Here is a 26,954-nt window from a genome sequence, read left to right on the forward strand (position 1 = left end):
AGCCTCAAGAACATCTTATAGGACGCTTATGAAAGCCTACAAGATAGCAGTGAAAGCTGCGAAGTTTTACTTCTCAGCTTCCATTGCATCCACTAGCTCTCGACCAGCACAACTTTTTAAAATAATCAGGTCTCTAATGTCCCTTGAGGGACAACCAAATTTAAATACGCATTTGACTCATAGCTGTGAGGCATTTGCGAGCTTTTTTGCGGAGAAAGTCTTGCTTCTCCGCTGTGACCTCCTTGCCAATTTGGATACAATAACAGAACTGAAGGCCTCTCGACTGTCCTCGGGTCCAGTATTGGACCACTTCGATCGGATACAGACAGATTCCTCCAAGCTGGAAGCCCACCACTTGCCTCCTTGACCCATGCCCGTCTTGGCCCATTAGAGCGTGTCCAGACGAGGTACAGGCTACCTGGGTGAGATCATCAACTTGTCCCTCGGCACGGGGACTTTCTTAGGGGAGTTGAAGGAAGCAGTGGTGCATCCACTCTTAAAGAAAACATCACTAGATGCTGCCCAGTTTCAAATCTTTTATACCTGGGTAAGATAATTGAGAGAGCGGTTGCTGAACAGCTTGGTAGGTTTCTGGATGAAACATCGGCTCTGGATCCATTCAGTCCGGCTTTTGCCCTGGTTATGGGACCGAGATGGCTCTGGTCGCCCTAACAGATGATCTGCAAAGACAGCTGGATCAAGGCAGGTCGGGACTGCTGATTCTTTTAGATTTGTCATCAGCCTTCGACATGGTCGATCGCAAATTTTTGGACCACCACCTTGCCGATGTGGGGATCCAGGGCACAGTCTGACAATGGCTGTGCTTCTTTATCTCAGGTCGGGGACAGAGGGTGGTGCTAGGGAAGGAGTTGTTGCCGCAGCACTCCTTAGTGTGTGGAGTGCCGCAGGGTGCAATCCTTTCCTCGATGCTTTTCAATATCTTTATGCACCCCCTTGCCCAGATTGTCTGGAGTTTTAGGCTGGGTTGTCATCAATATGCTGATGACACCCAGCTTTATCTGTTGATGGACAGCTGCCCTGATTTGTCCCTGGACACACTGACCAGATGCTTGGAAGCTGTGGCTGGATGACTGCGTGGGAGCAGGTTGAAGTTAAATCCTTCAAAGACAGATGTCCTCTGGCTGGGTCGGGATGACATGGGGTTGGGGGGCCAACTCCCATCTCTTGTGGGAGCTCAATTAGTGCCAGCGCCTTCTGTCAAGAGTTTGGGTGTAACCTATGACGCCTCCCTTTCTATAGAGGCGCAGGTTGCAGCCACAGCAAAGGTGGCATTTTTCGATCTCCACCGTATTAAGCAGTTGGTCCCTTACCTTTTTCACCCTGATCTGACCACTGTGATCCATGTGACAGTCACCTCCAGGCTTGATTATTGTAACTCGCTCTATGCGGGGCTGCCCTTGAAGCTGACCCAGAAACTCCAGCGGGTGCAGAATGCTGCGGCGAGGCTGCTTACGGGGTCCTTGCAGCAGGATCACATTCGTCCAGTGCTTTATTAGCTGCCCTGGCTCCCGGTGAAGTACAGGGTCAGGTTTAAGGTGCTGGTTTTGACCTTTAAAGCCCTATATGGCCTGGGACCCTCGTGCCTATGGGACCGCCTCTCCTAGCATGCCCCGCAGAGGACCTTAAGGTCCATAAATAACAACACTTTGGAGGTCCCAAGCCTCAAGGAAGTTAGATTGGTCTCAACTAGGGCCAGGGCCTTTTTTAGCACTGGACCCGACCTGGTGGAATGCTCTGTCACAAGGGATCAGGGCCCTGTGGAATTTGACATCTTTCTGCAGGGCCTGCAAGACAGAGCTGTTCTGCCTGTCCTTCTGCTTAGAATCACTCTGACCCCTTATATGGGATTTGCTATATAAATTTTCCCTTGGGGTTTTAGCTGGCCCATGTTGGACCAGCATGGATAGCTGGCTTGGGTGAAGATCTGATGTTTCCACCTTTCATGGCCCTGATCTATGGGCTGCTACTAAAATGAGGCTGCATTTTAAGCTGCATTTTAAGCTGCATTTTCAGCCATATTATAATTAACTGTTTTGGGTTTTATTTTATTCTGGTATGTGTCTGGACAGTTCTCATATTACAAATTATAACCATAACCTGACCTTAGAAAAATAGGTGTCATTATTTTTTTAGTAAGGCAACTCAGGGAAACATGAGCTTTTTTGTGGAAAGGTTGCAACACATAAAGGTGGCATTGTCGTGGAGGTTTCACAGAATACAAAATATTTTTTTAGATTAGGGGTGGGGAAGAGCTATGCCTTCTGATGTGGCCAAACTACAACTCCCAACAGTGTTAGGAAGCATAGCCAATGGTCAGAGAGGATAGCATTTGTAGTTCAGTAACATCTGGGCCAAGGCTTCCCCATTCCTGTTTAAGTGGCCAAAGATCTTTAGCAGCTCATGGGGATCTGATTTAAGGATGCATTATTATACACTTATAAACATTAAGATTGGCATTTACACCAATCAGCTTACTGTGCTTCAAAAAGAATTCCCCGCTTGCACACGCTGCATATTCACACCTAGTCGGCAGATATTTCACAAATTGTTCAAAATACATTTTGTAGGACTGATGTACTGAAGGACGTATAAAGAGACATATAACTTTGGCTAAAATAAATTAATGCTTCAAAAACTCAGAGGGGAAGCTCTAGCAAATGTGAGGCAATTTTGTGAGGCACTTAGGAGATGGGATAATTAAGAGCGGTGTTCTGTTGCTTGCAGTTGCTAGTCACGGTAATCCTATTAAAATAGACACTGCTTTTCTTGTCCTATTTGAGCTCATTTGGGTAAAGAATAAGATGGTCATTATTACACAGCAGGTGGATTAAATCCCATTTGTACCTGACATACTTGAAATACACATGGGTTTGCTCTGATGGATAACACAGCAAGTAACCTCCATCACACCTCTCTCTGCTCTAGTGACACAAGCATGTACAAGGGCCAACCAAATCCAGCCAATATGGGAAACCAATTAGTGACATTGCCCTGCAGTTTGGAGCTCTCAGCCCTGCAGGAGATTCCCCATCTTTACCCAAGTCTCCAGAAAATACTGGAGGGAAATTACACTGAGCATATACTGGCTGGAAGTCATGCTTTCCAGGAACATACAGTGGTACCTCGGGTTACAGACGCTTCAGGTTACAGACTCTGCTAACCCAGAAATAGTACCTTGGGTTAAGAAATTTACTTCAGGATGAGAACAGAAATCATGCGGCGGCAGCGGGAGGCCCCATTAGCTAAAGTGGTACCTCAGGTTAAGAACAGTTTCAGGTTAAGAACGGACCTCTGGAACGAATTAAGTTCTTAATCCGAGGTACCACTGTACCTCAGGTTAAGAACTTTTCCTCAGGATGAGAACAGAAATTGCACGCCAGCAGCGTGACGACAGCGAGAGGTCCCATTAGCTAAAGTGGTACTGCATGTTAAGAACAGTTTCAGGTTAAGAACGGACCTCTGGAACGAATTAATTTCTTATCCCGAGGTAACACTGTATTAGACATCAAAGAGCTCTTTTCTTTGCAGTGGGAATGGGTGAATTCCTGTTTCTCATTTGTCCAATCATAGGTTCAGCTCTCCACATTCCGCACCAGTTTCCATTTTTAAAAAGTCCTTATGAAGATTCACCAGTATTTCAGTGCAGATTTCTCCGAATGCACACATTTTTCTATGCAATTTTGCCTAAACCACACCTTTTGCAAAGCAAGTTTCTCTAATGGAATGTACTTTCATGTTATTTTCACTAATACATGCTGTCTTATGCACATTTTACTCTCATATATGCATTTTTGTACACATTATTTGGTGGAAAAATTGCTCTGCAAAATTCAGAGAAGTGTGAATTTCAGAGGATAACTGTGCTTCAGTTCATATACTGTTTCAGAAAGTGCAAATTACAGTGGTACCTCGGGTTAAGTACTTAATTCGTTCCGGAGGTCTGTACTTAACCTGAAACTGTTCTTAACCTAAAGCACCACTTTAGCTAATGGGGCCTCCTGCTGCTGCCGTGCCACCGGAGCACGATTTCTGTTCTCAACCTGAAGCAAAGTTCTTAACCTGCAGCACTATTTCTGGGTTAGCGGAGTATGTAACCTGAAGCATATGTCACCTGAAGCGTGTGGAACCTGAGGTACCACTGTACCTCAGGTACAGTTTGAGTGGAATCGACCTGATAAGTAAGCAATATTTTCAGTCTGATGCTTAGGCCACATTCACACCATGCACACTATTCACACTATGATACTGCTTTAAACATTCATGGCTTTTCCCAGGAGCTGTAGTTTGTTAAGGGCTGACGAGAGTGAAAAGGAGGCCCCTCTTCCCCCCATGGATTTCATGGAGTAATTATATGGTCAATGTCTCTTCACAGGGAATGCTGGAAAATGTAGCTTTGTGAATGGAATAGGGGGCGTCTCCTAATAACTCTAGCACCTTTACCAAACTATACTTCCAAGAAGTCTTTGAGGGAAGCTGTGAGTGTTTAAAGTGGTATCATAGTGCTTTAAATGTATGTTGCAAGTGCAGCTTTGAACAATCGTAGAGAGTGTATAATGGAATAAATTCTTTAGAATGCATATTGTAGCAAATTTGATTGAACCACGTGGCACACCTGACCACCACTATGGTATCACATGGACGTAGCATGTTTCCCGATCAGAGTACAGGGGGGGGAAATAGTTAAGAGCTGAAACTGAATTCTCCATATAATCAGGCTTTGTAGATGGAATGTGGCCACTAGACAGTTGAAAATGCATTGTAATTAAGCTTGCTGGCAACATGCTTGCGAAGGAAAAGGTGAAAATGTTCTAATCTATAGTGCCCTTACAACTGACATTAGGGTAGTAAAACTAATTTTATCCATGCTATCAAAAAGTAGAAACAAACCATTTTTAATGGTTGAAAGACAAATATATTGAATATGTGGGCAAATAAGGGTCCTGCCTTTAAAGCCTTTTGACATGGAAATGTTCAAGTACGGCACTGTAGGCTAAAATGAGAGCACTTATGTTCATTTCCCTGGAGTGGACTAGGCCTCAGTGAAGCCGCATTAGATATTCCTGGCACTGTTGCTTCTTCTTTTCTTTTCTTTTCTTTTCTTTACTCATCCTCAAAAGGGAAGCAGAACAAGTGTCTCTTGACCTCAGATGAAATGTTGGAGTTAAAGGGGTTAAACTATCTCAGCTTGCCAATTTTACTTTCCTCCAGAATGCCTAATCGAAATTCAATACGAGACTGTGGGAGCCCTCTTCCTTAAACAGTGCGCGAGGAGCATAGCATCGCTCAACTTTCCTTTGCGGTCATGGCCACGCGTTTCTTATGCTTTATATCATTGGCAGTGCACAAACACAGAGACGTATGAAATGAAAACACATCGGGGTGCCCCATGTTAACAGCTACAAAAGAATGCATTCTAAAAAATATATTCATTTATTTAGTATGCCACCCTTCATCCAAGGATCACAGGGTAACCCACAACATAAAAATACAAAGTGAGAACATAAAAAAACCAAAACCAACCAACAATCCCTTCCTCTCACAAACACATTTAAAAACCATCGGACGTTAATCATTCAAAATGTCTTGCTTAACAAGGCCCACAGTTGGGAAAAACAAAACCCAGCAGGAGTTGCAATAGCACAGTCAAAACCCAGCTCGCTCTCATCCACGTCGCATGCTGGTTGGTTGGTGACTGGCTTGCTGCTGCATTTGATATGGAGTCAGCTGTCTTGGGTAGCACAATGGAAAAGCTCAAGTTCCTGAAATACGGTGGATGCTCGGGTTGCGATTCGGTGCTTCTGCGCATGCACAAAGCACAATTTAGCGTTTCTGCGCATGCACGGCCGCCAAAACCCGGAAGTAATCCGTTCCGGTACTTCCGGGTTTCAGCAGTCTGCAACCTGAAAAAACGCAACCGGAAGCGGCTGTAACCCAGTGTATGACTGTACTGAACACTCTGGCTTTTATGCAGAAGGACAGGTGAGATTTCCCAAGGCAAATCTTGAGATGCATTTTCAGCAAAGTCCTACCCCACCCTCCAACAAGAACTTCTGAATAACATTACCAAAGTTTGAGAGAAGAGAGAAGATTTTGGGGCTGTATTAGTTCTTCATTCCAATTTGTTCAGGAAATGTGTTGTTGGTGATTAATCTGCCTCCCACATACCTCTGCTAGTCAGGTTTCTTAGGAAGCCAGGGTAAATAGTTACTCATCATTTCTAAAGAAATTGATCCCAAAATGTTGATAGCTTATAGTGTGTGTGTGTGTGTGTGTGTAAATATAGAGTGAGATTAAACACATCATCAGATGGCTGAGCAAGATGGTGTTTTGATTTTGAAAGAAATCAAAGGAGAAAGTTGTATATTTCTGGGAAGAAATTTTATACACAGTGCACTACATAGGTTATAGCTGTTCTGCTGTTTCAGTACAATAAAATGTAGCCTCCTTGTGAGCATCTGATTCAAAGGCTTTGCATTTTATGGCTTTTAATTTGTCTTGCTGAAGGTTAATGAACTTTAAGTTTGGTACTATTTCAAATCTGGAACTATTTAAAAATTAACCTTTATCCCAGCAGCCAGCATGATCCCCTGCCTTTCATACAAAATGGGATCCCAATGATCTTTCAATGGAATCCTCTCTTCTTTTTTTACAGGACAGACTAGTCCCACAAGGAACATGAGTACCCTGTATGACAAAGGCCTAAATACCAATGGACCGCTCATTACCTCTGTTTGGCTTGGTTTGTTGTTGTTGTCGTTTAGTCGTTTAGTCGTGTCCGACTCTTCGTGACCCCATGGACCAGAGCACGCCAGGCACTTCTGTCTTCCACTGCCTCCTGCAGTTTAGTCAAACTCATGCTGGTAGCTTTGAGAACACTGTCCAACCATCTCGTCCTCTGTCGTCCCCTTCTCCTTGTGCCCTCAATCTTTCCCAACATCAGGGTCTTTCCCAGGGAGTCTTCTCTTCTCATGAGGTGGCCAAAGTATTGGAGCCTCAGCTTCACGATCTGTCCTTCCAGTGAGCACTCAGGGCTGATTTCCTTAAGAATGGATAGGTTTGATCTTCTTGCAGTCCATGGGACTCTCAAGAGTCTCCCCCAGCACCATTATTCAAAAGCATCAATTCTTTGGCGATCAGCCTTCTTTATGGTCCAGCTCTCACTTCCATACATCACTACTGGGAAAACCATAGCTTGGTAATAAGCACAAATAGCTTGCACAGGAATGAATCACACCCAATATTTTTAATGTATTCTAGAACGGGAGTTTGAAAACTGTGGTCCATGGCCCAGCAATGGCACCAGTTTTCTTCTGGTGGTCCACAGTATGTCTGTGGATTTGTGGTTGAAAATGGATGATGGCACATCCAAGCATAAAATGTTCACATTGTTCTATAACTGTATTTTATTTCTTTTGTCTCTTACCTTGTATTTTATTGTATTACATTATGAATTCTATGGAATACACTGTATAGGATATGGAAATAAAAATACTATTAAAAATCATACAGCAACTAACACAGCACATGACAATTGCTACAACAGGTAAAAAAATAATTAAGTCATCCATCAGGACGTGGATAGGGAGGGGGAGTTTTGGAACCACTGATACACCCACACACATGTTTTTGTACCTGCAACTATTTCATATATATGTTATGATATTGTAAATTGCTTGGGATGCCTCACAGGAAGCATTTCATGAATGTAATTATTATTAATATTGACAATACTTTGCCTCATTCATTTTCTTGCTGGGTTTCCATGTGCATTGTTGTGAACATGATTATTCAGATCAATATTCTTTGTATAATAAAATTGCATAAGGCTTCTTATGACCACCACAAATGGATCTAAGTACTTCCTGCTGATGGATAAGACCTTGAAAGACATCTCCGCCAATATGGACAGCAACTTATCTGGAAAACAAACTAAGAGAGAACTTGGGCTAAGAATTTTAGCTGCATCGCAAGGTCTGTTTAAAATTTTGTTGTTGTTGTTGTTTAGTCATTTAGTCATGTCCGACTCTTCGTGACCCCATGGACCAGAGCACGCCAGGCACTCCTGTCTTCCGCTGCCTCCCGCAGTTTGGTCAGACTCATGTTTGTAGCTTCGAGAACACTATCCAACCATCTCATCCTCTGTCGTCCCCTTCTTCTTGTGCCCTCAATCTTCCCCAACATCAGGGTCTTTTCCAGGGAGTCTTCTCTTCTCATGAGGTGGCCAAAGTATTGGAGCCTCAGCTTCACGATCTGTCCTTCCAGTGAGCACTCAGGGCTGATTTCCTTAAGAATGGATGTGTTTGATCTTCTTGCAGGCCACGGGACTCTCAAGAGTCTCCTCCAGCACCATAATTCAAAAGCATCAATTCTTCGGCGATCAGCCTTCTTTATGGTCCAGCTCTCACTTCCATACATCACTACTGGGAAAACCATGGCTTTTACTATACAAACCTTTGTTGGCAAGGTGATGTCTCTGCTTTTTAAGATGTTGTCTAGGTTTGCCATCGCCTTTCTCCCAAGGAGCAGGCGTCTTTTAATTTCGTGACTGCTGTCACCATCTGCAGTGATCCTGGAGCCCAAGAAAGTAAAATCTCTCACTGCCTCCATTTCTTCCCCTTCTATTTGCCAGGAGGTGATGGGCCCAGTGGCCATGATCTTCGTTTTTTTGATGTTGAGCTTCAGACCATATTTTGCGCTCTCCTCTTTCACCCTCATTAAAAGGTTCTTTAATTCCTCCTCAGTTTCTGCCATCAAGGTTGTGTCATCTGCATATCTGAGGTTGTTGATATTTCTTTTTTTATTATTATTTTTTTTTATAATAATTTTTTATTACAGCTTTTTATAACAACACAAACATATAACAAATACATAAACAAACAAACAACACAATCAAAACAAAAAACATGTACCATTTCATATCTTAGTTTCTTACACCTTTCTTCCCCGACTTCCTCGTGCCTCCCTTCTCTGTATTCCAAGTTCTTATCATTTACTCAGCAAATCTTCCCTTATTTTAATAAAAATTCAAGCTAATCTTCCTTATTCTCCTTGTCTTAACCATTACTAATAGTAACCATTTACTTTCCAATCCAACATCATTCTAACTCTCATTAATTTTGTAGTATTTCTTTAGATAGTCCTTAAACTTTTTCCAATCTTCTTGCGCTGCTTCTCTTCCCTGGTTTCGGATTCTGCTCGTCATTTCTGCCAAGCCCATGTAGTCTATCACCTTCATCTGCCATTCTTCCAGTGTGGGTAAATCTTGCGTCTTCCAGTACTTCGCAATAAGTATTCTAGCTGCTGTTGTAGCATACATGAAAAAAGTTGTATCTGTCTTTAACACCCCTTGGCCGACAATACCCAAGAGAAAGGCCTCTGGTTTCTTGGTGAAAGTATATTTAAATACCTTTTTAAGTTCATTATAGATCATTTCCCAGAATGCCTTAATCTTCGGGCACGTCCACCAAAGGTGAAAGAATGTACCTTCCTTTTCTTTACATTTCCAACATCTATTGTCAGGCAAATGGTAAATCTTTGCAAGCTTGACTGGGGTTATGTACCACCTATAGATCATTTTCATAATATTTTCTCTTAAGGCATTACATGCCGTAAATTTCATCCCGGTGGTCCACAACTTTTCCCAGTCAGCAAACATGATGTTATGACCAATGTCCTGAGCCCATTTAATCATACTTGATTTAACCGTTTCATCCTGTGTATTCCATTTCAGCAGCAAATTATACATTTTTGACAAATTTCTAGTACTGGGTTCTAACAGTTCTGTCTCCAATTTTGATTTTTCCACCTGGAAGCCAATTTTACTGTCCATTTTAAACACTTCATTTATTTGATGATAATGCAGCCAGTCTCTCACCTTCCCTTTTAATTTCTCAAAACTCTGCAATCTCAATTTGTCCCCTTCCTTTTCCAAGATTTCCCAGTATCTTGGCCACTTTGACTCCATATTAGACTTTTTAACAGCTTTTGCTTCCATTGGCGATAGCCACCTTGGAGTTTTGTTTTCCAGCAAGTCTTTATATCTGACCCAGACATTTAATAGTGCTTTTCTGACAATATGGTTTTTAAAACTTTTATGTGCTTTAACCTTGTCATACCACAGATATGCATGCCACCCAAAAATATTGTTAAAACCTTCCAAATCCAAAATGTCTGTGTTTTCAAGAAGCAGCCATTCTTTCAGCCAGCAGAAAGCTGCCGCTTCATAGTACAGTTTGAAGTCTGGCAGGGCAAACCCCCCTCTTTCCTTTGAATCCGTTAATATCTTAAATTTAATTCTGGGCTTTTTGCCCTGCCAGACAAATTTAGATATGTCTTTTTGCCACTTCTTGAAACAGTCCATTTTATCCATTATTTGCAATGCTTGAAACAAAAACAACATTCTTGGCAATACATTCATCTTTATAACTGCAATTCGACCTAACAAGGAAAGCTTTAAATTTGACCAAATCTCCAAGTCTTTTTTCACTTCTGTCCAAGTTTTTTCATAATTGTCCTTAAATAAATTCACATTCTTAGCTGTCATGTTTATACCCAAGTATTTCACTTTTTTAACCACAGTCAACCCTGTCTCATTCTGAAACCTTTCTTTTTCAACCTGTGTTAGATTTTTCTCCAATACCTTTGTTTTTGATTTATTCAATTTAAATCCTGCCAATTGACCAAACTCTTGGATTATTTCCAAAACTCTTTTCATACTAGCTTCTGGCTCTTGCAATGTAAGTACTAGGTCATCTGCAAATGCTCTCAGTTTGTATTGTTTAGCTCCGACCTGAATCCCTTTAACCAACTGGTCCCTCCTAATCATATTAAGCAAAACCTCCAGGACCGATATAAAAAGTAATGGGGAGATAGGGCACCCCTGACGTGTCCCTTTTTCAATCTTGAACTCTTCTGTTACCACATTATTTACAATTAATTTTGCTTTCTGTTCAGAATAAATTGCACCTATACCATTCTCAAACCCTTGGCCTACCCCCATCCCCCGGAGGTTCTTCAACATAAAGCTCCAAGAAATGTTGTCAAAGGCTTTCTCGGCGTCCACAAATATCAAAACAGCCTTAGTATTTATGTTCACTTCCAACTTCTCCAAAATGTCAATTATATTCCTTACATTGTCCGACAAATGCCTTTTCGGGAGAAAGCCCGCTTGGTCCCCATGAATCTCCTCCATCAAAACTCTTTTCAGTCTCTTTGCTAAAACATCAGCAAAGATTTTGTAATCCACATTTAGTAGCGAGATGGGTCGGTAGTTCTTAAGTTGGGTCTTTTCAATCTCTGTCTTTGGTATAAGTGTAATATAAGCCTCTCTCCACGTATCGGGTGCCTTCCTCCCCTCCATAATCTCGTTGCAGACTTCCTTCAAAGGTTGTATAAGCCCTTCCTTCAAGACTTTGTAATATTTGGAAGTCAGTCCATCCGGTCCAGGTGATTTGCCCAACGCCATGTTTTGAATGGCATCTTCTATTTCCTGTGCTGATATCTCCTGGTTCAAAATTGTCTTGCTTTCCTGCGAAATCTTTTTCAGCCCATTTTTCTCGAGGAATTGTTGTATATCTGTTTCTTTTTGTGGCCCTTGTGTGTAAAGTTGTCTAAAGTAGTTCTGAAAGCAGTTCCTGATTTCAGCTGGGTTACTTATATTCTTTCCTTCCACTTCTATATTTGTTACCGTGTTGAGTTTTTGTCTCTTCTTTATTTGCCAAGCCAATAGCTTGCCACATTTGTCAGCAGATTCAAAAGTCTTTTGTCTCATTTGCTTAATTTTCCACTCTAATTCTTGATTCGTCAGTTCCATATATTGTGTTTGATAAAATTTGATTTCTCTTAAAATCTCTTGTGATTTTGGCTTCGATCTTAGTTTCTTTTCCCCTTCCTTTATCTTTTCCAGAATTTTTTCCTTCCTCTCATTTTGTTTTCTTTTCTTTAATGTATTTTGTTGTATCAGAAACCCTCTCATCACGGCCTTGCTTGCGTCCCATACTATTCTTTTTTCTACTTTAGTCCTTAGATTGATTTCAAAATAGTCTTTCAAAGTTTTTTGGGCCTTCTTGCAAATCTCCTCATCTCTAAGTAAAGTGTCATTCATTCTCCATCTGAAGGAGCCAGTTGTTGTTTGCCTCATCACCATCTTTACTGCATTATGGTCGGAGAAAGTTTTTGGGCAGATTTCCACTCTCTTTATATTCTGCGCCATACTGCTAGTCACCCAAATTTGGTCAATCCTTGTCCATGTCATTTTGGCTTCAGAAAAGAAGGTTCCCTCTCTTTCTAATGGGTGTTTTGTTCTCCAAATGTCTATCAAATCCATATTGTGAGGTTGTTGATATTTCTTCCAGCAATCTTAATTCCAGCTTGGGATTCATCCAGCCCCGCCTTTTGCATGATGAATTCTGCATATAAGTTAAATAAGCAGGGAGACAATATACAGCCTTGTCGTACTCCTTTCCCAATTTTGAACCAATCAGTTGTTCCATACCCAGTTCTAACTGTAGCTTCTTGTCCCACATAGAGATTTCTCAGGAGACAGATGAGGTGATCAGGCACTCCCATTTCTTTAAGAACTTGCCATAGTTTGCTGTGGTCAACACAGTCAAAGGCTTTTGCATAGTCAATGAAGCAGAAGTAGATGTCTTTCTGGAACTCTCTAGCTTTCCCCATAATCCAGCGCATGTTTGCGATTTGGTCTCTGGTTCCTCTGCCCCTTTGAAATCCAGCTTGCACTTCTGGGAGTTCTCGGTCCACATACTGCTTAAGCCTGCCTTGTAGAATTTTAAGCATAACCTTGCTAGCATGTGAAATGAGTGCAATTGTGTGGTAGTTGGAGCATTCAATACCATAAATTATTTTGTTCATAACGTGCTATATCTCATCTCATTGTTTCCTTCTAAATGGGGAATTGGGAACCCGTGGTGCTCCAGTTACTGTTGGAACACATCTCCCACTATCATTGACCACATTCCCAGACCATGACCATTGGCCATATTATGAGGTTGATGGTTCTCAAAGTTTTCTTTTTTCATGCTACATCATCAAATGCAGAACGCTAAAGCGTTACCCTATATATGTCCCACTTTTTTTTTTTTTTTTGCCTTTTCTTATCTTTCCATTCCACAAACCCATCCCACATAAAGAACGCTTTCGCCCTATCTGAGCCAGGGTGGAAGGCTGGCGTATGATAGCTTCCAATTCCAGCCCTGAGCCCTTGCCAAGGAGCCAGCCAACAACCTTCCTCATCTCATCAGTCCAGGCTGCCAGCCATAGATTGGCCTCCATCGCCTTCTGTCATTCTCTCAATCCATTAACACTGTCAGCCCCAATACATAATTAAATGAACTCCACTGGGACAAAACAATGTGAGACAATCCTTCTCTAGCTCTTTCCTTCTGATTTGTAGAGGCAGCAGTTTGGCTGCTAAGTGGCAGATGTGATCTCTATGCTCAGTAGCAACAGAGGATGAAGGGAGAGAGGGAGAGTTAATGCAAAGCTACCCCTTCCTGAGTGATGCAACCCTTTATCTTTGTTCTTGAAATCAAAAGCAGAGAAATCCCACCCCCCCGGCATTGATAGCTAGCATTCTGTTGTTTTAGTACTCTATTCCGCATTCAGAATTGTTAACAGACAGTGTGGATCATCTCCCTTTCCCCCCTCCAGCCAGTGGTTTATCTCTCCCAGCTAGCTCTCTTCCTCCCAAATGTTTAAAAAGCATGAAACAATTTCTTACATATGTTACAGAAGGCTGTCTGAAAAGAAATCATCTAGACAACATTAAAGTTGCTGATGCTCTCCTTCAGATCCCATTTGGAAGGAGGTTTTTGAATGCATCTAAATAAGAACTGCCATTAACGTAAAAGCCTGCAAGCTCACAATCATCTGATGGTATCAGGGAACAACGTAAAAGGGAAAGTACATGTAATACAGCTTTGTGAATAATTGTACACACAGACTTGAAGCATCTTTATCACTGAATAACACTCATGATGTCTGGCAAGGATTAAGAAGGTTCACGTCATCGTTTCATTTTAGCATTTTCTGTCCACCTTCTTTTTCTCTTCTGTCTCTCCATCTCGTCACACGCACAGAAGAAAGCAAGACAAGCATGCCTTTAAAATGAAGTTCTGACTGTTGATTTTTAAACTGGAACAATAAGCTAGGGTGGCTGAAGAAGCACTTCTGTGTACCAGCATTCCACTGTGGTTCCGGAGGTGGCTTTTACATCATGTGAAAGCTCAAATATAATGTGGAAATTAACAGGGAAACCTCATGAAAATGGAATAATCTGCTGTTTGAATGTAGCCTTTGAAATATGTTTCCCCAATCATTTCTGGACTCTGACTCTTAACCTTTATTTATTTTCATCTACCCTACTCAATTTTATTTGTGATATAAACTTGCATTTTGTATTTATCTCATTTCCATCTAGTTTTTTTATTATTATTTATTTATCTGACGGTTGTATTTTTCTATGGAAATCATTTAGACATTTTATTATATTAAGTGGTATAACAGGTAAATAAATAAATAAATAAGATATCCAAAATGATGACTAGTGCTTACTGATAGTGCTAAAGTCTTTAATTATCTTCTCCGGCATACAGACTTGTCCTCCTTGCAATGTTTGCTCAGATGATGTACGAAGCAGCTTTTTCTCAGAAGTCTACTTTTACTTCAAGATGTCAAACAAGGGTCTACACGTTTGCTGTCAACAGACACTCAAAGCCAGATGATTTTAATGAGCACATACGGAGATTATTTAATGTCAATCCCTTACTCCAACTGACTATATGAACTTTTAAAATGGACATGCAATTACAAAAATAAATTTTAAAGTGTAGTAATAATGATAATAATGATGATGATGATGATGGTAATAATAATAATAATAATAATAATAATAATAATAATAATAAATCTTTATTGTGCTCCAAAGACCCATAGAACAAATTCAGAACAAAATACAGTTAAGACAGCAAACCACAAAAGAGAGAGAAACCGAGGTGGTCATTTTGTTTTGTCTCGAGCTTGATGACCTTTGTTTCTTTTGACTTCCGAAAGAAACTTTGCCATGGCCAGTGTAATATCATTAGACCTATCATCCAAAAGATATTTAATATGGGAGGCTTCAGAGTTTCCCAACAGATTTGCCAGTAGGGGTTTGATCAGTTGGTCCCTTGCTTGCTCGTACTGCCCACAATGCAATGAAATATGCTTCATGCAGTCGACGTCCTGAGAACATAAAAAGAAGCCTATTCTGATAAGGGATGCCTCTCAGTCTACCATTTAGCACTTCCAAAGGAAATACATTTAGTCTGACTTTGGTAAATAAACACTGATAGGTTGGTACAGACAGGTTCCTAAGATATGAGGGTATCTGAAAGTGGTATCCATATTGGATTCCTGCTGCTACCAGGTCACAGATTACATGAGATCAAGATCGCAATTTGCTATGTGAAATGTCCCAAAGCCTTTTCCTCAGGGCTTCAAGGTGTGATAAAGTGTCATAAAGAAATCAACTGGGGGAACTTTTCAAGCCCATGACATTGTGAAATCTTCATTCTTTGTGACTTCAATCATGCATGTGGTATCCAAACCAGATACCAAACAATCCTGAAAAGATGGCATGATAATGTACATGGAACAGCACCATCTACATTCATGCAGCAGAATTATGACTTGGGAGGTATCAGTAAATAGATGAATGTTTCCAAGTAATTGCGGAGAAATTTCATAAATACCAAACCAATTCTGAATCAAGTCATGGGCAATTCATTGCTACTTGGAAGGCTCCAAATTCCAACATTTCTGGTTGAACATTAACTTGCTTCATTAAAAACCAGAGTACCACCAAAGGTTCTCTGCTTTCTGTGCTTGGTGCAAGATAGGATATTAATTTTTAGTTTTTCAGTTTCTAAGATCTGGAAGCAAGGATGAACAGTAGGGAATAGTACACAGCTCAGTCACCTAGCAGACTCTAGGTATAGCTTCTCAGCCACAGGGTTAATGTAACTGTTCTGTACAACATCTGTCTGGAAATAAATACATTATATATTTGTTCTCTTTTATCTTAGTTTGAATAGGAAAGCAGTTTCACATACTGTTGGAAATATGGGAAAGTTGGGGAAGAAGAATTCAAGTAGTCCTAAGAAGCTGTTCGTGTAATTTTGACTGGATTTGGATTAGCATTTTTAAAAGAAAATGTTTTTCCTCAGCCCAGACACTATTATCTGCCAGTGGGTTGAGGATTCTTAAGATATAAGGCACACTAGCACAGTAGGGAATGTATCCAGGCAGTACAAAAGTGTCATCTGTGCCCATTAACACCTTATGAATGTATTATACCATTGAGAAAGTATTTGAATTGGTAGTGTGCAATCTCCACTAACAAGCAATGCATGATTTGTATTATCCTCTAAACCAGGCACGAACATTTGCACATGATTTCTCTCTTCCAAACCTCTTTTCCAAGGTCCTAGACTATCTGGAGATCAACCTCCTTTTGAAACTCTGGTTGGTTGTTATCAAATTTTTATTTCGTAAGAATTTGTGTTTTGACAAAGGGTACCATTTCTTTATACAAGCTATTATCCCTCTGTTGAACTAGGAGTATCAATTCCGTAAATATATATGTATAAGTATTGTGAGTTGTGACTACAATTCATTGTACTGTTAAATACTTTGGGTCAAAAGAGACTCAAGTATGCTGAACTCTGTGCTGGGATGCAGCCATTTTCTCAACAGATGCTTTTCTGGTAGCTGAGTTCCTGGATTTAGATAATAGATATTTGATAACTGTTTTTCACGGTAACTATTTTTGCAGAGGCAGGGGTAATAACAACCGGTAGGATTATTTTATATTTCATAATGAAATAATGAGGTATATGTCGTACTGGAATAGTAGACAGTAGACTTACAGATAAATCCTAACTATAGAAAGCCAAGGGAACTTATGCCTGTGTAAATTAAGATGGCATAAAGTACCCCTATTCCAAACTCTCTGCAGAGGAGATTTGATTTACAGTGCTCTCTTTGGCCAGCTAAGTTTCCCCAGGTTGCTGGTCACATGACCAAGCCAAAAAGGATTTGGAATAGTGTAAAACTCACCACTACCTAACCCACCACTACCATGCCCCCATAATTCCCCCTTTGGTAGACCTGCACTGGTGTAAATTATGCCAGTTTAAGTTCCACTGGCTGAGCTATTTGAGGGACTTAGCATTATTAGATCTCCAGCTCAGCTTGGGTGAAGGACTTATGCTAGCATAGCCCTGAGTGATTTCTGGGTCAGCTGGAAAAGCCCATGATCTCCCGAATCCAGACTCTCTCATCCTAGCAGATATTGGGTTTGGATTCTGCTGTTAATGTAAATGTCAGATGATTATTCCACCACCTTAGTATTATCTGCACTGCCTGGCAGCCGGTTTCCAAGGTTTCAGACAGGGGTCCTTCCCAGTCTTACTGAGAGATGCTGAAGATCGAAACTGGAACCTTTTCCATACAGAGCATGTGCTGTTCTGCTGAGCTCTGAACTCTCATTCAAGGAAACAGATATTTTGCTCCAGACAGCTACTGTATCGGGAAGCTAAACAGAGGCTGCACGATGTTCTCCTCATTTCTGTGAAGCAGATGCATCATGTGCTACACAGGACATAGCACACACTCTATCAACATTGGGGTTTTAATCTTAAATGCCCTTGACTCAGAGTTAATTAAAAAGATTGACTTGAGCACTGGCAAGCAACTGTGACAGCTGCAGAGGAGAAAAGAATGAGAAAAGGAGTAGAAGTACTTTTGTAGAAACATTTTAGCTAGTGGCTTAACCTGGAAAAAAGAGCTGCAAGCTGGAGAGTTTTGTTGTTGTTTCACAAATGACTGGATATTATTTTACATTTTATTTTAAATTATTCAAATGAATGCACAATCGACAAGTTCAAAGGGCAACCATTACTTAACACTCTGTCCTTCAGTTACAAAGGGATGCTAATATGATACTGAGAGAAAAGAAATAAATAAGGCTATATCATGCTGATCATTTTGCTTTGTGTTTAGCCAACACAACTTAACATTGGTTTCTTTCTTGGGTTAAAACATTGTGTCCCAGTTTTTGGCATTGCTTCCTATATGGTTGTTTGACTCCAATATGCATTTTTGTTTTAACTCTTCTGCATCTCGCTTTAGTTAAAATTGTGTTGTTTTTCTTCTTTTTTATTTTTAAATGTTAGCTTTCATAAAAAGGAGTAAAGGAAGGGAGGGAGGGAGGGAGGGAGGAAGGAAGGAAGGAAGGAAGGAAGGAAGGAAGGAAAGGGTTGTTTTTTTGCCACCTAGGAGGCTGTACCAAACCTCTCTCACATCAAAGTCTTATGTCTCTGGTCTAGGAAGAGAGTTTCTGTTACCTATTGAGATTTGAAGAGCTGTCCTTCTGGTATTCAAAACACTCCATAATCCAGGAGGGAAGAGTTGCAGTGCAGTCAAAACCGTTTGTAGAAATGGGCAGGAAAATATTTATTTATTTATTTACAGAACAAAACAAAAATAATTTGCAAAGTGATGTGGGAAGTGGGTCGAACTGAAGCTGAGACTGGAAAAATCAAGACCTGGGAGACACTCAAAACGGACAAATTCATCCATCCCTACTTTTCGTGCTTACATCCTCTCCACCAATTTTACACTCCCCTTACAAATGAATTCCTTACCCCTTTCCCTAACCAATGCTTCTCAGTATGAAGATGATTCTCTTGTATGTCATTGGCTTAATGATCTCAAACTCATCTATTATTCCCTCAGTTTATCCCACTAAGTTCACTTGAATTCAGTGAATATATTAAAAACTATAAACCAGCCTCTGCTGAAATTCAGCTTACTTTCATGTTTGGAGAAAATAGAGAGAGTTGAGGGCTGAGATAATATGAAACAGGCCAGGTGGCAACTTTAATTAGGTTAGGAAAAATCTGTAATTGAAGAGGCACTAAAGTTATCTTTATGATTTGGTAGCTGATATAAAATCTTCACACACCCCCCAGGACATGCAGAGCTCCATTTATTTTAAGATTATTACTTTTACGTAACAAAAGTGAGACGTGATCCTCCTTATTTGTTCTAATATAAATGATGTCAAATGATGGGAAAGTTAATATTTGCCAACAACATATCTAACCATGTCTTTTGCCCCTAGTCGGCCCAAATAAAATTAAAAGTGGCCTTAAAAAAAAGTCACTGGACCCTCAAGAAGCCTTATTGCGTAGGCTGGGCAAAATGCTGTGGCAGAGTTTTCTAAAATAGAGATGGCAAATTTATGAGCAATAATAACATTTGTAGATACAGTATGCAAGCTAAGATAAGGCAACTGAAAATTTCATGCTTCAGAAGCTAAGCTGATTGCCTGCAGGGGGTCAGCAAGGATATTTCTGCTATTTATAAGGCAATTCACCAGCCCTGTATAACTTATTGAGGTCTCAGTTCAGCCAAATAGGTAAGCATGTGCTTATATCTAAGCAAGGCTGATTTACTGGAGGCTGGTCCAACGTGTATTCTTGGCTTACTCCTTCATGTTTAGCATTTCCCATTTTCCTGGGCGGAAATGTCACTGTTAAATCATATGAGCCACAATATCCACAGGATATCTATATAGGTTTTGTCCCACATTCCAAGTCTCAAGTATGGAACAAAAAACATAATATTAAAGTCAATCGGAATAGTTGACGCAGACATGCCACAGACCATCATAATGAAGCTTCTGAGTCCTTGGTGGTCCATGGACCAGTCAGGGAACCCCTGCCTTTCCCAGCTTCAAACTCTCAGTCTTTCAAGGAAGCTTGACTGCCACTACTGATTCTTTAATTGGGAAGCCCCTGATAACTTTCTAAGAAACTCCAGATTTCCTGGAACAGAACTTAGAATCCACTGCTTAGAACCCTTATATTTCAACAAATAGTATTGATATCGAAGGAACTTCCGTGTATTGCTTTGAGGGTCATAGCCAGTATGAACCATACACACCTATATGGTGCCATCTATTAAAAGCAAATTCTATTTTCTTGCTGTTTTTTGTTTTACAAAACAACTAAACATTTGTGTTCTAAGTGTGAACTCAGTTATGAGCATATGTCCTCCTGATTCAAACTGGAGTTAAACTGCATGTGTGGGTAAATGTGTGGAGGACTAGAGCGATAATTCAGAGCAATAAAAGGAAGGATATAAAAGTGTGCATAACTTTAGGGTGAAAATGAGTTTGGAAAATGAGACTAGAAGACAGCTACCGGGTTTCAGATCTGAGCAGCTACAAGAAGGAACTGTACTTCTGCTACACAGAATAGTATAATGCCCTTGCAAGATCTCCGAAATGCCAGTCATCCTACAGAATGCTACAGATGTTTCATTGTTCTGCCCTGGTGGACACTATTTTTGTGGTGGACATCATTTCTACCCCCTCCCCATGGTGCATCAGGGGCATTTTGCGAGAATGAAATGGTGATTGCCAGAAGCAGCTGCCAAAAACAGCTCGGTTGCCACTTGTGCCAGAAAAAGATTATCTAAATGGTGCAAATAAGGAATGGAAGCAATGAAAAGCACACTGATGCTGTGAACTGTAGCTCTGTGGGGGTCATGTGTATGCAGCCCCAAACTCAAATATTGCACCGATAGAGCAAAGTGCCCTAATCAGATGCCTACTACTGGAAAGAAGGCAGTTGTTCACTCTGAGACCTAGGAAAATTCCAAGGCACGAACATGAGAAATGATGGTAAGTGAACTATTTGGCCACTGCTGCCAGTGGGGAGAAAAGGCTTAATGGACCAGTGGCTTTACCTGGATTGGAAAACACTTCACTGTGCCTGTGTCCTTCATCTTTACATTGATGGCTGCCATATACAGGAATATTTCAAAGGACACCATTCTTTTCTAGGCAGTAAATGTTTCACAAGATAATTTATTTTAACATTGTTCTGAGTAAAAAGTTTTAGCAATTTCACTTCCAATTTGGATTTGATGCAGGTACTCTGATGTTTAGGAAAGCTGACATCATAAATAAAAGCAGTCCTTTAGCCAGATATTACCTGCCTATATTTCCCCAGAGGCTGAGATGGCTGGCAGTGAAGTGTTTGCATTTCTCTGTCAATCAGCTCTTAGAGGAAGAAAGCAGCCATCTTGGCACCAGAGTCCAATTAGAAGTACACATTGTTCAAGCTCAGTTTGATAGAAATCCATTTATTTCAGATTGGGCGATGTGATGTTAGATTGCTGCTGTAATTTGTTCCTTCTGCTCCCCAAGGTTCTTCTGAGGGTGATTACATTCTAGCACAATGGTATATCAAAGTATTGGTAAAGCCTGGTGTTTACATATTTCAAAGAGAAAAATTAGAAAATATAAGGCAGATTAGTGGCTTCTGAGTCAGACTATCAACTAAGCTGGCTTCTACAAAGGCAAAATATATTGCATATCTTTGAATCTTGCCCTGAAAGTGTCACAAAAAGTTAACACCTGAGAGGAAGATATTTATACTCCTATTGACCTTTGAACATGCCTTTGGTACACAATTATCCTGGCAAGGTGGAATCTCAGTTATAAGATCTAAATCATAGCTGAGGCTTAGAAACAACAGTACTCTGGAAATCATCCAGGCTTCATGCCAGACAATTGCACACAGTGGAAACCTAACCAGTTCCAAACCTATTTGACTATTCTGAACCACGTTGTGCTAAGAAACAATCTCTTCTTTATAAAGTAATATCAATGCAGTGGAGTAGTCATCCCAACTTTACAAATTTGTATTTTGGCAATGGAAAGAGGCAGTGTATTTGGCAGCACACAGGGGACCTTTATATAACAGTCTGTCTTAGGTAATAAATATGTACCTTCCACTCAGCTGCATGTCCCTTGCATCCTGAACTGGATGATGGGTGATTGACACATCTCTAACTGAAATGTAACACCTTCCAGAATTTCTTCTGTAGGAACTGTAGAGCAAATGTTTTCAATGCACTCTCAGTGACAGGCTTAAATTAAACCACACAAAGAAATTAGTCTGACCAAATCTCAGTGTCGCCCCAAATTTGTTGACTCAGGCTGGCCCAATTTTGAGCAATTTTCCTAGAAAATGGCAGTGTTATTCTCACTGGTGGTCATTCATTTATCCTATTAGGACAACGTGGGGTTTGGAGCTAAAAGGTGGTAATGTGACAGAACCCAATTACCCACTTCATGCTTGGCTACATGGGTAGTAGGAAATGTACGCTGTCTGTCCAACCAGTAATTTGATTCACCAATTTACCCTCGGGGATGTAGGGACATAAAGCATCCAGACTGAAACACCTTGTAACTAAGGCTTATTTTAAAGTGGCATTATTGCTGCCTACCTATTTTTACTTCAGTCAGCTTCTTTGTTGTTCTTTTTTAAAAGAGTAGCTTTAAAAACAGCAGAGAAACAGGACAATATTAGCAGCAAATAATCTATGAAAAAGTAATCTTACAACCTATCTATTGTGTTGGGTATAGACATCCATTGTAAAAAATAATTGAATCTTAGGAGGGGTTTTTTATACCTGTCTGTTGCAGAAACTACAGTTGGAATCCTATGTATTGGCAAAACAAAGAAGATAGAAGCAAAAAATTACTAAGAGGCTTTCATTCTCTTTTTAGAATCAGACTTGCTGTAATATTAGTGGATTAAGACCAAATGTTCTATTGAGTCATATTCAATATTGCACAGAGTTCTGCTCATACAGTGAGACTTCCCCTTCCTGTCCTCTCTCAACATGCCCTCAAAATCTGCTCCAGAATCTCCCACAACATTTTGGAGTCCATTTTGAAGGGGGGGCACGTTGCAGGAGAGTGGAGAGGAGGGGGAAGTCCCATTGCACATACCCTCCATGTTTAGAAGACCAGCTTACTCGTGGCAGCATATTTTTAATTCACTATAACCACAGTAGCAGTTGTGGTGCTATTTGTGGCAGGCCTGAGTGACCCCTTGTGTTCTCCTTGCAAATCCCTCTAAAGCAAGGAGGAGGGACTTGTGTGACCTTCCCAATGTTGCTGGACTGCAACTCCTATCATCCCTGACCCTGACCATTTGCCATGCTGGTTGGGACCAGAAGCAGTTTTAGGATTGAACAACCAGTGCAGCAGCACTGGGAGCTGTGCTGCAGTGGGTGTAGAACAGATCACAAGAGTTGAGGCTACTGAATTCTAGCATCACACAGGGTGCCACTGAAATTTTAGAGCCCAAAGTCCACCACTGCTGTAGTTGATGGAAATTGGAGAACAACAGCATCCAAAGGACCACAGGTTCCTTACACTATTAAAAAAAATCTCCCCTCTCACTTATCACCCTCACCTTTCTGGGAACAGAAAGTATATGTTAGCTGTACTTCCTGTCTTCTGACTTATTACCAGACTCAGCAATCTTCCTATAAAGAATACTTTCTAAAGTAAACGTGACAAAGGAATCAATCTCAAAGAATCTACTATTTTACTGTAAGTAGCACACATAGGGTTCAAATCTGAAGCAGCAGCATCTCTCAACTGAGTTAGTGGTGCCACGTGCTCTGGAGGCAGTGGTATTAAGAAGGGACATTTGTTTGTTTGTTTGTTTCAGCACTTACATTTCACCTTTCCTGAGATTCACTGAAGGTAGTGAACAATAAAATAAAACAATAGATTGTCACACATACCTTCTAATATCCGCCACAAAAACACTTAACTAGGACGGTAATATTTTCACCAGACAGTGTCTAACTTCAATGGGATCAACCACTGATGGCCCTCCAGAAGTTCTTGAAGTACAATCATCCTAAGCTGGCTGGGGCTGCTGCCACCTAGAGAGCAACAGTTTCTGGAGGACCACAGCTTTCCCTCCAGACTATAACAACATCACCACAGTGATTACAGTGTTTAGGAAGGAACATGTAAGGCCTCTCTCTTTTTTAAAAGAACCAATATTCCTAACTTTAGCAGAACACTCCTTTCTAACAATGGACAAATTGCCCATACACGGGATGCCCAACAAATTGGGGAGTGAAGTAGCAGGAAAGCAAGACTTCCCCATACCTCTTCTGAAGCTATTTGTCCTGTGGTTAGATGAAGAGTTCTAGTCTTCCCTGTTCACAGATTCAAAATAAATTGACTTAAATTAAAGGCCGACCACTTCATACTGTGTAATAGACTTGAGAGCAAGGATGTGAACAGTCATTTATAAGCCCTAATTGGAGAAACAACTTCTTCTCTCTCTATGATGCTATACATGATTAAGTTTGTTTTAGCTTACAGTTGAGAAGTCTGGAAGCTTTTAATTCCACCCCCCAAAATATGCTACTTTAGTTTAGATCCATTAGCTCTCAATTTATTCTATTTATTTAAGTCATTTGCTTTATTTAAGATGCAGAGATAGACTTGTTGCCCTGGGCAGAATAGACACAAAAGAATGTTTTGGAGAATGTGATCTAATTCTTCAGTCATTCATCAGTTCGGAAGGGAGAGACTTAACATGGAGGAAGAGTATGGTCCAGGCGTTAGGGCTGTGTACTGGATTCAGCCAAGGCTCCAACTGGTAGTATTGGGAGGATTCGAGCCCCAGCCAATTCTGGTTAAGGCAGCTGCAGATTTATGTGGGTTGGGATGGATGAACCAAAGGGACCCAAGGCTGATAGCATCAGGAAGGAAGGAGAGGCATGCATTGAGTTTCCCACAAAAAGGCCAAGACCTACCTGACAGCTTTTGTGTGGAGGTATGCATTAATGGTGCGTGATGCAGTGTGCGCCTTTCAAGCAGCTTTCAAGCAACATTCCACAGGATCAATGCCTCCGCTCAACAGCTCTTGTGCAGAGGCATCTATCCTGTGTGGTGCAGGGTGCTCCTTTGATTGATGCTGCACCGAGGCAAAGATGCTGTGGAGTGCTGCTTTGCAAGCGGCTTCTCTGCAGGGGAAGTCACTTGCAAAGACGCAGCTTGTACCATTCAGGATTGGAATCATCATTGCTGCGTGGCGCAGGGATCTTCTTTGCAAGGGGGCCCTTGGTGTTTGTGGTGGGAGGGGATAACAAGCTGCTGGTGACTCAGTACCCCTACCATACAGGATCTTTCATCTTCATGCAACAGCTGTTGCACAGAGGCATCAATTCCGTGGGGTGCAATGTCTCCTAACCATATGCCTAATTGGGTGAGTTCTTTTTTTAAGTTAAGCATGAGCCTCACCCCTGTACTAATTTGGGACCAGATCTGGGGTGGGTGGTTCCTGAGTTGGCCCAGGGACGCTTAGCCTGATTGTCCCTGCCCCCTGGATTGGAGCAATAGGTTGGATAGGATAACTGTGCACAACTCTACCAGGCATTGTCCAGTAGCTTTGTTTGTGGTTGGTAAGAGCTACAGAGACACCCTTCTGACACCAAGCATCACTGCTGCTTACCTGGACAAGTCTGGGTTGGAGGAGCATTGAGGCCAGGGTACCACATCTACACCAATCCAGGACTCCTGCTGGTGCACCTGTCCTAGTCCAGATGGTGTCAGGTGGTGGCTCCACATTTCTACCCCACCACATGCACTGCTACTGGCATTACTTGATCAACATGAGAAAATACTGGACTGCTTCCCTGAGGGTTGTCTCCCATCATCTGACTAATAGCACTCAGTGTTCTAATTATAGAGACGCATATGAGCCTGCCCTTACCTTTCACTGGAAGAGGCTCATCAAGAAGGCCCAAATGTGTCCTGTAATTGAGATGGATTGAGAGACACATCCCCAGGAATGTTGAGTAATGGTATTAGTACATGATGTAGTCAACAAATGACATAGTCCTAAAATATAAGCTTCCAACATGCTTAAAGCAAAGCAATGCAGCTGATTGTAATGAAGAACAACAAGCAGATCATAAATATACCCAGGCTCTAGGGATCAAATTTGTTTGACCTTTTCAGAAACTCAGAAGTGATTTGATTTTAGTACCTGAATAGCAATGATATATGCAAACTATCTGATAAGGATGTTTTACTTCTAAGAACTCTATCCGATAATGTCATACTAGGGCCTCTTGCTGTATGTCTTAACAATTTTTGAGAGCAAACATATCTTCCGGTGCTGGTGCTGAGCTTGAATGCACAAAAGGGACTTCTCACTATTCAGATAAATTGGGGTATAAAGCAGAACTCAAAGAAATAGTCTTTGTCTTACTGCAGAAAGTATGTATACAGATAATTCCAGCTAAAATGGCGCAGGCAAATACATATCTATAAGCAAATCAATTTCAAAACACCCATGTCAGAGCCAGTGATTTAATCCGTTGTGTGTATTCTGTAAGTGAGAATCCCAATCCTAGTTACAAAAGATGTTGACTCTGGCGAGCTTCAGTATCATGAATTTGTGGTATGCTCATCAGCTGAATCAGAAAAGATAATACTACTAGCACATATTTAGCTCTATAGAGCAGAGGTCAAACACACAATAAAATATTTGTGTGCCAAGGCTCCGTGCCCCACAGTTCCCATTGATAATAAACACACGGACACAAGTATTTAGGATTATGGGCTAAAAAGGCCACAACTTTATTGGTTACAGATGTGAGCAGTTTGGCTTAGGCACTGGGTGAAGCCCAGCTATACCATCTGCAGGGATTCCAACTAAGGGTAAACCACCAGTAGGGGGAGCCCCATGACTTACATCAAATAGGGGCATCCCAAGGGGTCCCTTTAACAGGATACCTTTATTGAGGAGGGGCAGGCAGAGGCTACAACCTTGGAAGCCCCCCAGCCATGGTTTAAATCTCCTGTGGCTATGCCCCCACCGGTGTTGATTGGCCAGCAGGGGTGTGACACAGCCAGGGGTCAGCATGAGGGGGTGTCAGAAACCTGCCCCCCATCCAGATCACTGCGATGACGCAGATCCCTGGCTACAACACCGCCCACTGTGGAAGGTGTTACAATAAGAACATAAAAATGC

This window comes from Podarcis raffonei, chromosome 4, assembly GCF_027172205.1.
Source record: "Podarcis raffonei isolate rPodRaf1 chromosome 4, rPodRaf1.pri, whole genome shotgun sequence".
In the NCBI taxonomy this organism is placed as follows: Eukaryota; Metazoa; Chordata; class Lepidosauria; order Squamata; family Lacertidae; genus Podarcis; species Podarcis raffonei.